Source organism: Staurois parvus, unplaced genomic scaffold (assembly GCF_062004578.1).
Source record: "Staurois parvus isolate SC_StPar_1 unplaced genomic scaffold, SC_StPar_1.0 ptg000212l, whole genome shotgun sequence".
Classification (NCBI taxonomy): Eukaryota; Metazoa; Chordata; class Amphibia; order Anura; family Ranidae; genus Staurois; species Staurois parvus.
This window is the reverse complement of record NW_028318008.1, coordinates 194044-205385: the sequence shown is the minus strand read 5'-3', so window position 1 is coordinate 205385 and position 11342 is coordinate 194044. Positions and strand designations below refer to the sequence as shown.

The following is an 11342-nucleotide window of genomic DNA, read 5'->3' as shown; positions in this document are numbered from 1 at the left end:
CTACAGGGGGTACACTACAGGGGGTACACTACATAACACACACTATAGGGGGTACACTACAGGGGGTACACTACATAACACACACTACAGGGGGTACACTACATAACACACACTACAGGGGGTACACTACATAACACACACTACAGGGGGTACACTACATAACACACACTACAGGGGGTACACTACATAGAGGTGTCGATTATTAGATTCCGCTCGAACTGGAATGGCCATAGATGGATGGAAATTGGAGCCGGGCAAATGTCGATGAATCTGTGGCCAGCTTTAGAGGTTAATAGGGGCAGAAACCATTGTGCTATTTTCCGGCATACATGCTGCTTAGACTCCACCCCCATAGTCCGCCTCTCCTCCACATGTCCTGCCAATGGCAAGTGTGGCACAGAGTCTTTGGGCGGGTCTTTCCCTAGGGGGCTGGAGCTTTAGATTGGGCTTCTTTCCATAATTTATACATCACCCTTGATGTTGGGGTCCCATCTCTACCTTCTTAGCATTGTACACAGAGATGAACTGAGCACCCTAACACTGATGATTCATGGACAATTGGATGGCCATAGGGGGTCAAGAAAGATTTTTTTCCCCCTTTGGAGACAATCTGACCAGGTGGGGTTGGTGGGGGTGGGGGGGGGGGCTTTCCATTCTTAGGACCAACAGAAGTAGAAGGTTTAGGGGTCTGAAAAGGCCTCACGTCTGAGGAGTCAGAGGATAACAGTGACTGATCTCTGATGTTTATGGATGCCCTAAAATCATTTCCATACCGAATACTGTCCATTTCTGGATGGGGCCCCCTGGATGTTGGGGTCCCATCTCTTCCATCCCTGCATTGTACAGGGACATGAACCTGATCTAAATAAACTATAAGGAGCGGCCTCAGCCTACATGTCTCCACCAATCCACACACCCGGATGCATTGCATCCCGCCAACCAGGGCTTAGTCATATGTCTGGAGGAAAAGAAATGTCATCTCCAATCACAGAAAGGTTTCTTCACAGTAAGAGCTGTGAGAATGTGGAATAGACTCCCTCCAGAGTTGCTTGTGGCCAGCTCAGTGGATTGCTGTAGGAAAGTCCTGGATCCTTTCTTGGATACACAGAATATAACTGGATAGAACATTTATAGGGAACGTTGATCCAGGGAATATCCGATTGCCTCTCGGGGGGTCAGGAAGGAATTTTTTTCCCTGCAGGAGCACATTGGATCGTGCTTTGCTGGGTTTTTTGCCTTCCTCTGGATCAACTGTGGGTGTAGGATTAGAACTTTTTTGCTTTTTTAATGGTAGAATTGGATGGACTTTTGTCTTTTTTTAGCCAGACTAACTATGTAAGTCAAAGTCGGCCTCATTTCCTGGCTGGAGGACGTCCAGCATCTTCAGCAGACCTCATGACCGGAATCAGGGTGACACGGCATGTTTCTGTAGTGTAGTGGTTATCACGTTCGCCTAACACGCGAAAGGTCCTCGGTTCAAATCCGGGCAGAAACACAGTGTGCACCCTACTGGGGGGGTACAGAGAGCGCAGCGTCCCCCCCATTGTCCCCCCTCACCCCCATCGTATTCACAGCACACACATCCTTGTTAGGACCATCTTTCTGTCGGGAACAACTTCTGCTGACATTTAGCTTTTCTAACACTTTGGGGAATTTTTTTTGCAGATTTTAGACTTTTAATTTATTGCAAAATAAAGGATATGAGAAAAAATGATGGAAAAGGGAGAAGCAGAGACAGAGTGATGAGGTCACTGGGTGTAAGAAGACAGATGAGGTGTACAGCGGCCCCCGAAGTGATATGGGGGGGAGGGGTGACATGAAATAGCTGGATACAGCAATATAATACTGGGGGAACCAGCCTAGGCCACATCCGGGGGGGGGGGGAGTCCCTGAAGGTATGTCTGCTCAGCCTCCTGATTGTGATTGACAACTAAACTTTCATCCAGTGTTTGCACAGAACTGGAAGGAGATTGGCAATAAAGTTTTTACAGTATACATGAAAAAATAAAAACTTTTCGGAGGGGAAGGAGAGGCCGCATGATGTAGTAATTGTGTGCACCCCCTACCAGAAGTTCAGGGAAGCGCTGCAAGAGGAACACATCGCCGGGGACATCTACAGGATATAAGAAACATTGAGAAATGGTGTATTCGGTACGATATGAAATCCATTCCCTCCAAAGACATGATGGGAAGATAACTGACTCCTCTCTACATTGGTCCTCGTATGTGAGGGAGGGACCTTAGATTGTAGCTCCTTGGGGGCGGGGACTGAGGTGAATGTACAGAATGTAAACCACAGTGTAAATTGTCAGCACTGTATAAACACCAATAATAAGAAATACATTGGAAGAGGTCATATTACTTTACCAGACTCACCCCCTTCTGTAGACACCATGCCCTCCTCCTGGGGCACACGGGGTGCGGCGGTCAGGACCCAGCGGGTGGCGATGAGGTTCCCCCTGCAGTCGTGTTGGAAATTTCCAGAAACTTTCACCCGCAGAGACACCTGATGAAGAAGAGAACATCGTATGAGAGATGGCCATAGAGATCAGGTGACCATCGCCCAATCCACCCTTCTGGGCAATGAGGAGCAGCCAATCAGAGTGGACAGTAGCAGGGTCAGATATAGAGAAGGGGAGCGGAGGGCGGCCCGGGGGTGCCAGAACGTCATCTGCTCCAATCTTCACATATCGCCCCCATAGAGGGGAGAGAAGCTGATCCTCCATTCACGTCATGTACTATCACATGCCCTCCTCTCCTCCTATGTCCTCTCTCTGAAAGCTGATTGGATGAGGATTTGTTTGTGGGTGGAGACATATACACTGCTATACACCTATATGATTCACTGCTATACACACCTAGATGGGTAACTACTATCTATGTACCTAGAGGGGTCACTGCTATATACACCTAGAGGGGTCACTGCTATATATACGCCTAGAGGGGTCACTGCTATATATACGCCTAGAGGGGTCACTGCTATATATACGCCTAGAGGGGTCACTGCTATATATACACCTAGAGGGGTCACTGCTATATATACGCCTAGAGGGGTCACTGCTATATATACACCTAGAGGGGTCACTGCTATATATACGCCTAGAGAGGTCACTGCTTTATATACGCCTAGAGGGGTCACTGCTATATATACGCCTAGAGGGGTCACTGCTATATATACGCCTAGAGGGGTCACTGGTATATATATGCCTAGAGGGGTCACTGCTATATATACACCTAGAGGGGTCACTGCTATATATACGCCTAGAGGGGTCACTGCTATATATACGCCTAGAGGGGTCACTGCTATATATACGCCTAGAGGGGTCACTGCTATATATACACCTAGAGGGGTCACTGCTATATATACGCCTAGAGGGGTCACTGCTATATATACGCCTAGAGGGGTCACTGCTATATATACACCTAGAGGGGTCACTGCTATATATACGCCTAGAGGGGTCACTGCTATATATACACCTAGAGGGGTCACTGCTATATATACGCCTAGAGGGGTCACTGCTCTATATACACCTAGAGGGGTCACTGCTATATATACGCCTAGAGGGGTCACTGCTATATATACGCCTAGAGGGGTCACTGCTATATATACGCCTAGAGGGGTCACTGCTTTATATACGCCTAGAGGGGTCACTGCTCTATATACACCTAGAGGCAGTGGTGTATTTAGATTTTGTGCTGCCCTAGGCATGGAGAGAACCTGACATTGACCAACAATGCCCCTGCCCACCCCCCGCCTGAGACAGCCTTCCACTATCACCCCTCCCCCCCCCCCCCCCCCTCGAGAAACACACCTTCACAGCTGCAGACATCCCCGGGAACAAGAGTCGGGCTCTGCATACACTATCACTATCAAGCAGCCCGTAACCTCTCTGGGATCCCACCTGGTCCCCATGCCGCATGTGTCCCTTCTTCCACCCCCCCTTCCACCCTAGGCAGATGCCTTGTTTGCCTTGCGGTAAATACGCCCCTGGTTGGAGGGTGTAGCACCAACCAAGCGTGACCCATTCAAGTGAATGAAGCCCCAACTTTACATGTGAACAAGCCCTTAGTGTGCCGCTGCCGATTACAACCAAGGGCTCATTCACAGGCTCAGTAGGCACTGCTGCTCCTCTGCAAAGTCAGTGCGTTTGGCAGGTGGTGAGGAGGAGATATGTTGCCTCATCATCACCTGATTTAAACCCACACTTGCCGTGCAATGCAGGCCATTCTGACACAGTAGTACAGCAGTTAGAGGTGTAAATCACGTGTGACGAGGTAACACAGCTCCCAGTGATCTTTGACTTGTCCCGTGTTGTTCAGGTAGATGTGCACCTCTTGAAGGTTGCCTGCCCCTGGTCTACAGTGTCTGCTTGTAAACAATCCAGTGCCGCTTTCCACAACCTTTTGGTGCAGTTGATGGTATATCAGCCGCTGGTGCTGCAGTATTGTAGGATTGCTCACTACTATCCAAACTTTCTGCTAATCTGTAGAAGGCTGGCCACAGACCATTTGTTTTTTTCATCAACCACCAGCAGGTTGATGGCAAATGTCAAAAATGGAGTCCACCAGTCACACAAATGAGGGGGTTGAGGAGTCCTCCCTGCTGCACTATTGTATTCTGACAGCGGGGACTCCTTTGCTGTCAGAATACACAGCTCCAGAGCTGCAGCCAATTGGCTGATGGAGAGAAATTCTCAATCATTAGATGGACTTCTGTTGAGTGGGAATAGCTAGAGATGGATGAACATTCACCCAATCCCTTGTGAACTGGCTGAATTTCAATTCATCTATGGCCAGCTGTCAGGAAAGGAATATCCAGGTATGAATGTGATAGCAGAGAAGCAGCGCTCACACAGGTAACACACACCATTCAGCAGTGGGATCCAGGGCGGGTGCTCAGGCTCCAAAGTGTCCTCCAAACACTGGATACAGGATACAAAACGCAGGAAGAGCCGCCAACTGCTGTGATCAAGGCTACTCGCCCAAACGCCTCACTATGCTTTTCTGTCACTCCTGTGTCACTAATAAAGCTTTCAGGAGGATTTCGGAGGTGCCGGCTCTTCCTGCTTTTTGTATCCAATATCCATGTACAAAGACGCCCAGGTTTAAGGAACTCTGCCCATGGCTGGATCACAGGTGCACGTGCATGAACGACCGTGCGTGTACCAACCAATATGCATTCACAAATGAATACACATGAACATGCATGTAGTGTATCAATGCCATTTGATCGATTACATTCCCTGAGTTCCTGATCTCCCATTGCCAACTTGGCCACCTCTGACTCTGCTCCAACGCCGCCTGTACCAACCCCTGGCTTGTCTCTGGACTACGCTCTGCCTTCTGTTTACCCATCCTGCTGTTACCAACCTCGGCCTGTCTCCTGACCAGTGCTGGATTTTGGTTTGGTGCTGCCCTAGGCGACACTAACATCTACCCCCCCCCCCCCCATCCAAATGGAGAGCAAAATATAGATAAAGAGGGAGAGAAAGAAAAAGGGAAGGAGAAAGAGAGAAAAAAAGAGACAGAGAGGGAGAGAGAGAGGGGGAGGGAGGGAGAGAGAGACAGAGATAGAAAGAGAGAGAGTGGGGGAGAGAGATAGAGAGATAGATGGAGAGAGGTATAAAGAGGAAGAAAGAAGGAGAGAGATAGAAATAGACAGCGAAAGATAAAGAGGGAGGGAGAAAAAGAGAGATAGGAGAGAAAGAAAGAAAAGAGGGAAAGATAGAGAGAGATAAAGAGTGAGTGATAGAGGGAGGGAGAGAAAGATAGAAAATAGAGGGCAATAGATATAAAGAGAGAAAGAGGGATGGAGAGAAAAAGAGATATAGAGATAGATAAAAAAAAGACAGAAGGAGATCAAGAGAAAGAGATAGAGGGAGAGATAGAAAGAAGTCCCGATCCTGTGATCACTGATTGGCCAATCAGTGATCACATGCAGAGTAGTAAGCAAGATGTCACTTCTGACATCATTGCTTACTAAGTGTGAAATGTGTGAATGATCACAGAGATCACACGGTACAGGGCCCTTCACAACAGCCTTGTACCATGTGACAAGCTATGAACAATCACAGCTCACACAGTAGTTCTCAATGGCTGCAGGAATGCAGCCAGAGAGAAGGAGAACTGATTCCTCTTACATCCTTTATGGGTGTAAAAGCAATCAGTGTAAAAAAAAAATCTTCATCACCCCCCAATGGTGACAATGTACTGCTAGGGTGACAGTATGTAAAAAAAAAAAAAAAAAACTTAAATAATAATATAAACAAAATATAAAAATGTGAAATTTGTTTTCTTTAAATTATCATTTTCATTAGTTATAAACTAATTTGGGTTTTTTCTTTTTTTTTTTACTAAAAAGTAAAAGATAATGGAATAAATTTTGGCCAAGATTTATGATGAAAAATTATTTATTTGCAAAATTTTATAAGAAAAACACTTTTTTCAGAATTTTTGTACTTTTTCATTTATATAGCAAAAAAATAAAAATCCCAGCGGTGAATAAATACCACCAAAATAAAGCTTTATCTGTCTCAAAACAATGCTAAAAAATTCATCTGGGTACAGTGTTGCATGACCGCGCAATTGTCATTCAAAGTGTGATAGCGCTGACAGCTGAAAGTTGGCCTGGACTGGAAGTGGTTAAGAGCACAATGTATATACTATGCCCCCAGATAAAGGTCACCCCCCCCCCCCCCCAATAAACAGACATTTTTCAAAAGCAGCAGAGAAATCCAAATGTCAGTTAGAGGGTAGAAATGCAGGGGGTGGAGGCCTGGCGACGTGATTGGATGACAAGTTGTTTACCACTTAGTGTGAGGACGTGATTGGATGACAAGTTGTTTACCACTTAGTGTGAGGACGTGATTGGATGACAAGTTGTTTACCACTTAGTGTGAGGACGTGATTGGATGACAAGTTGTTTACCACTTAGTGTGAGGACGTGATTGGATGACAAGTTGTTTACCACTTAGTGTGAGGACGTGATTGGATGACAGGTTGTTTACCACTTAGTGGGCGGAGCCTCACAGGAGTTGCCATGGCGACACCCAAGGCTGGAAGTTTCCGTGATGTCACGGCTGGCAGCCTGCAGTGGGCGGAGCTTAGCAGCTGAAGGTCAGACTGCACCAGACCTTGGAGGGAGAAGGAAGCGAGTCGGATTTCTGGGCAGTGTTGCAATACTATCATCATGCAACTATTCAGGAGAAATTGCTTTTCCCTCACGCAGGATTCTCTGAACACCAACAAAGAGAAATCTATCATAGAGGACTCGCTACATACCACAATGTTCATATTAATTGCCATATGGGCATTCATTGGGCGTCTGTTTCGGAAGAAGAGACGATTCACGGCAATTGAAGTCACTTCATCAAGCATGGAGGACAAAGATATTGAAGTCACTTCATCAAGCATGGAGGACAACGATATTGAAGTCACTTCATCAAGCATGGAGGACAACGATATTGAAGTCACTTCATCAAGCATGGAGGACAAAGATATTGAAGTCACTTCATCAAGCATGGAGGACAAAGATATTGAAGTCACTTCATCAAGCATGGAGGACAAAGATATTGAAGTCACTTCATCAAGCATGGAGGACAAAGATATTGAAGTCACTTCATCAAGCATGGAGGACAAAGATATTGAAGTCACTTCATCAAGCATGGAGGACAAGGAGCTATCCATTGAAAACTTCAACTTCCATGGAATTCTTGGACAGGGGGCCTTTGGGAAGGTCATGCTGGCCTCCCATCTCCCCACTGGTAAGAAGCTGGCAGTGAAGTTCATTAAGAAAAGGAAAGAGCTCAATGGTGGGCTAGATAGTGTCAGCAAAGAGGTTGATGTGCTGCATCAAATCAGAGAAAGCCCATTCATTACACGTCTGTATGGAGCATTCCAAACAAAGGTAAGTGTCCTTTCATCTTCCCATTTCTTCCTCCTCCTGTGAGAAGATCCCACACTGCACTGTGGCCCTATGTGTGTATTTCTGGATCTTCTCAAATTTGGAATGTTTAAATGTAACCTTTCTCTCTTCTTTTCACACAGACATATCTGGCCATTGTACTGGAATACTTGAACGGCGGGAACCTTCAGGAAATATTAACCGTTGCTCCACTAGATGGAGACTGCTTAAGGTAAGTCGAAAAACTGGTTCACGGCGCAGTCGGGGGTGGCTGACCACTGAGGATAGGTAGTGACATAGCCACGCCCCTCCAACTGAACCTGCCCATCACTACACCTATAGACTATAGGAAGAATTCACTTGTCTATGGATTTGTAAATCTTTTCGGTGCTAATCCAGATTTTTCTTTTTCCATTAGATATCTCACCGCGGAAATTGTGTGCGGCCTGCAGTACCTGCATTCTTTTGAGATCATCCACAGAGATATCAAGCCGCAGAATATCCTACTAGACAGTGCCGGCCACATCAGAATTGCTGACTTCAGCTTGGCCGTAAAGGGTGTCTCATCTTCCAGCAGGATTAAAGGACTGGTGGGGACACTATCTTATATGGCCCCAGAGGTCTTCCTGCACCGGGAATACTTTACAATGGCTGACTATTACTCCCTGGGAGTAACCGTATACAAGATGGCAACGGGGAAGCATCCCTTCTACACCGGCCAGAAGACCATTCATAAGCTGCAGATGGCCATGATTACCAAGCTGCCGAATTATCCCCAGGACATGGACACCGACCTCCGAGACCTCCTTGAAAGGGTAAGTAGTCATACAGCTTCACCACAGTCTTACCTGCACAACACTGATTTAGGCCACAACACAACTTTCATCACCCCACCGACGGCTTAGTGGAAGGAAGGATCTGCCTTCACTGCTAGCCCACCTGAGCAGTCTCCGTGTTGTCATAGAGACAGCGGCAGCCCTTATGTCCCTTTACAGTCTTAGCAAGTACACCACCAAAAATGAAAAGCCCACCGCAGAGGATGGGGAAGCAAAGCAGCAGCCCTGTTGTCCGCTATACCCCCAATGCAGAGGATGGCTAGGACTTGAATTCATGCTCTGTGCTTGATTGGGAAAGGGACAGGGCCAATCACACACGCAGAATCTTCCATTTCTGGGGACATTCCTTACACCCACTGCATATAGGATTCCCCCCAAGCTGCCATTGTTAGAAGAAAAACAATCATGGCGGCTGCAGATTTCATAGAAAGGTCACTTTTAGTACATTCCTCAGAACAAAGAAAGGGTTAGTTCACCTTTATCACAAACACCTCCCGTCCAGGTGAGAGTCACCCGTACAGAAACACAAAATGTGCAGCTCTGACTAAAGCTGAACTATGCCCTTGCTATAGGTGAAGGCCTTTTCTGGACCACAAGAAGCCTGACCGGAAAACTCCCAGGATGTTGCTAGGACGTTGCTAAGCAGGACCTAGCTATTACTGTTCACCTTCACCGTCACAGGAGCGAGCTCGCAAACATCGAGCTCTCTATCAGGGGACAGAAAGCGCATGTGAGGGAGGGGGTTTGAATCACAGGAAGAGCTCGCTCCTATGGTGGTGGATGGGAGCAGTAATAGCTAGGCCTCACTTAGTAACATCCTGGGAGTATTCCAGTCAGGCTTCATAGCTATGGAAATGGCCTACACCTATAGTAAGGGCATGCTTCAACTTTCAGGATATACAATACCCAAGCTCAGCTGCTCACACAGCTCCTTGTGGCTGGACACCGGTGCTCAGGCTCAAGTGTCCCCGCACTCCAAGGAATCCAAGCTACAGTTGAGCGGGAACTTTGTAGATTCCCTAAAATGAAGATACGTTATTGGCTACATGTAATACACCCTGGTAATACGCCAATGCGCTTTGGCTGGAAAGCTGCTACAGCTGAAGCGCGTTAGCATATTACCAGAAGCTTTTCCATGGAGCAGCCAATAAAGTCTCTTTATTCTACGGATTACTCCGAGTGCCGGCTCAATTCTATTTTACATTCTTCAACTTTAGTCCAAGCTGCACACTTTGTATCTACAGGGACCCCTTACCTGCATAGGCACATCTCTGGGAAAGGTCAACTGACCCTTTAACCCAATCCTGTCATGACACAGCAGCTGCTTTCAAAGTCAAACCAAGGAAATATGGAACTGTCAGGGTCAAATATTAAAAGAGGGACTTCTACTGTTCACATTTGGTTCTCATTATATTTTATTCTTCTTTACAGTTCCTTTGCAAAAACCAAGATCTGCGATCAAACCTGGTACAGGATATCAGGAGGCACGCATTCTTCACAGGAATCAACTGGAAGGACTTGGACACAGCCAAGACACACGTGACACGGGAGACACAACCTGTAAGTATAGAGATCAAGAATGGTCCTGACTATAGCTGGGGGGAGGGGGCTGTTTTAGTGGCAGGCTCTTCTTCACTACTTAAGATTTTATTGTAACAGATTTTTCACATTTATGGTTTTGATCAATTAGATATATTGACAAAAAACTTTGTCTTTCCAGATGTCCATTAAAACATCGGCTCAAAAAATAGAAGTTGCTGAATTTCTGTGCATCGAAGACCGGGACAGACCGATAAAGCAAGAAGAGCAGGAGCTTTTCTGGGACTTCACTTATGTTAGTGACAGTCTGCGGCTACGATCAGTGGCCTCCTTAGCAACATCATCACTGGGGGCAGGAGACCACAAAACTCTACAGAAAGAGTGGCAGCTGTTCTATGAGACCGAGACTGGACAACAATCAGTGTCCTCCTCAGCAACATCATCATTGGAGGAATATGAAGCTCTAGAGAGAGAGTGTCAGCTGTTATATGAGGCGGAGGCTGGACAACAATCAGTGTCCTCCTCAGCAACATCCTCATTGGAGGAACATGAAACTCTACAGAGAGAGTGGCAGCTGTTCTATGAGGCGGAGACTGGACAACAATCAGTGTCCTCCTCAGCAATATCCTCATTGGAGGAACATGAAACTCTACAGAGAGAGTGGCAGCTGTTCTATGAGGAAGAGACGGGACAACAATCAGTGTCCTGCTCAGCAATATCCTCATTGGAGGAATTTGAAGCTCTAGAGAAAGAGTGGCAGCTGTTCTACGAGACAGAGACTGGACAACAATCAGTGTCCTCCTCAGCAACATCATCATTGGAGGAATATGAAGCTCTAGAGAGAGAGTGTCAGCTGTTATATGAGGCGGAGGCTGGACAACAATCAGCGTCCTCCTCAGCAACATCCTCATTGGAGGAACATGAAACTCTACAGAGAGAGTGGCAGCTGTTCTATGAGGCGGAGACTGGACAACAATCAGTGTCCTCCTCAGGAATATCCTCATTGGAGGAACATGAAACTCTACAGAGAGAGTGGCAGCTGTTCTATGAGGAAGAGACGGGAC

The 11342-nt window shown here is 46.7% G+C and overlaps 1 non-coding gene across 1 annotated transcript; it reads left to right on the top strand.

The window, feature by feature from the left end:
- Positions 1-1422: 1422 nt before the first annotated feature.
- On the top strand, positions 1423-1495 carry TRNAV-AAC (transfer RNA valine (anticodon AAC)). Its single transcript has one exon. It is a non-coding gene; the product is annotated as a tRNA-Val (tRNA).
- Positions 1496-11342: the final 9847 nt, after the last annotated feature.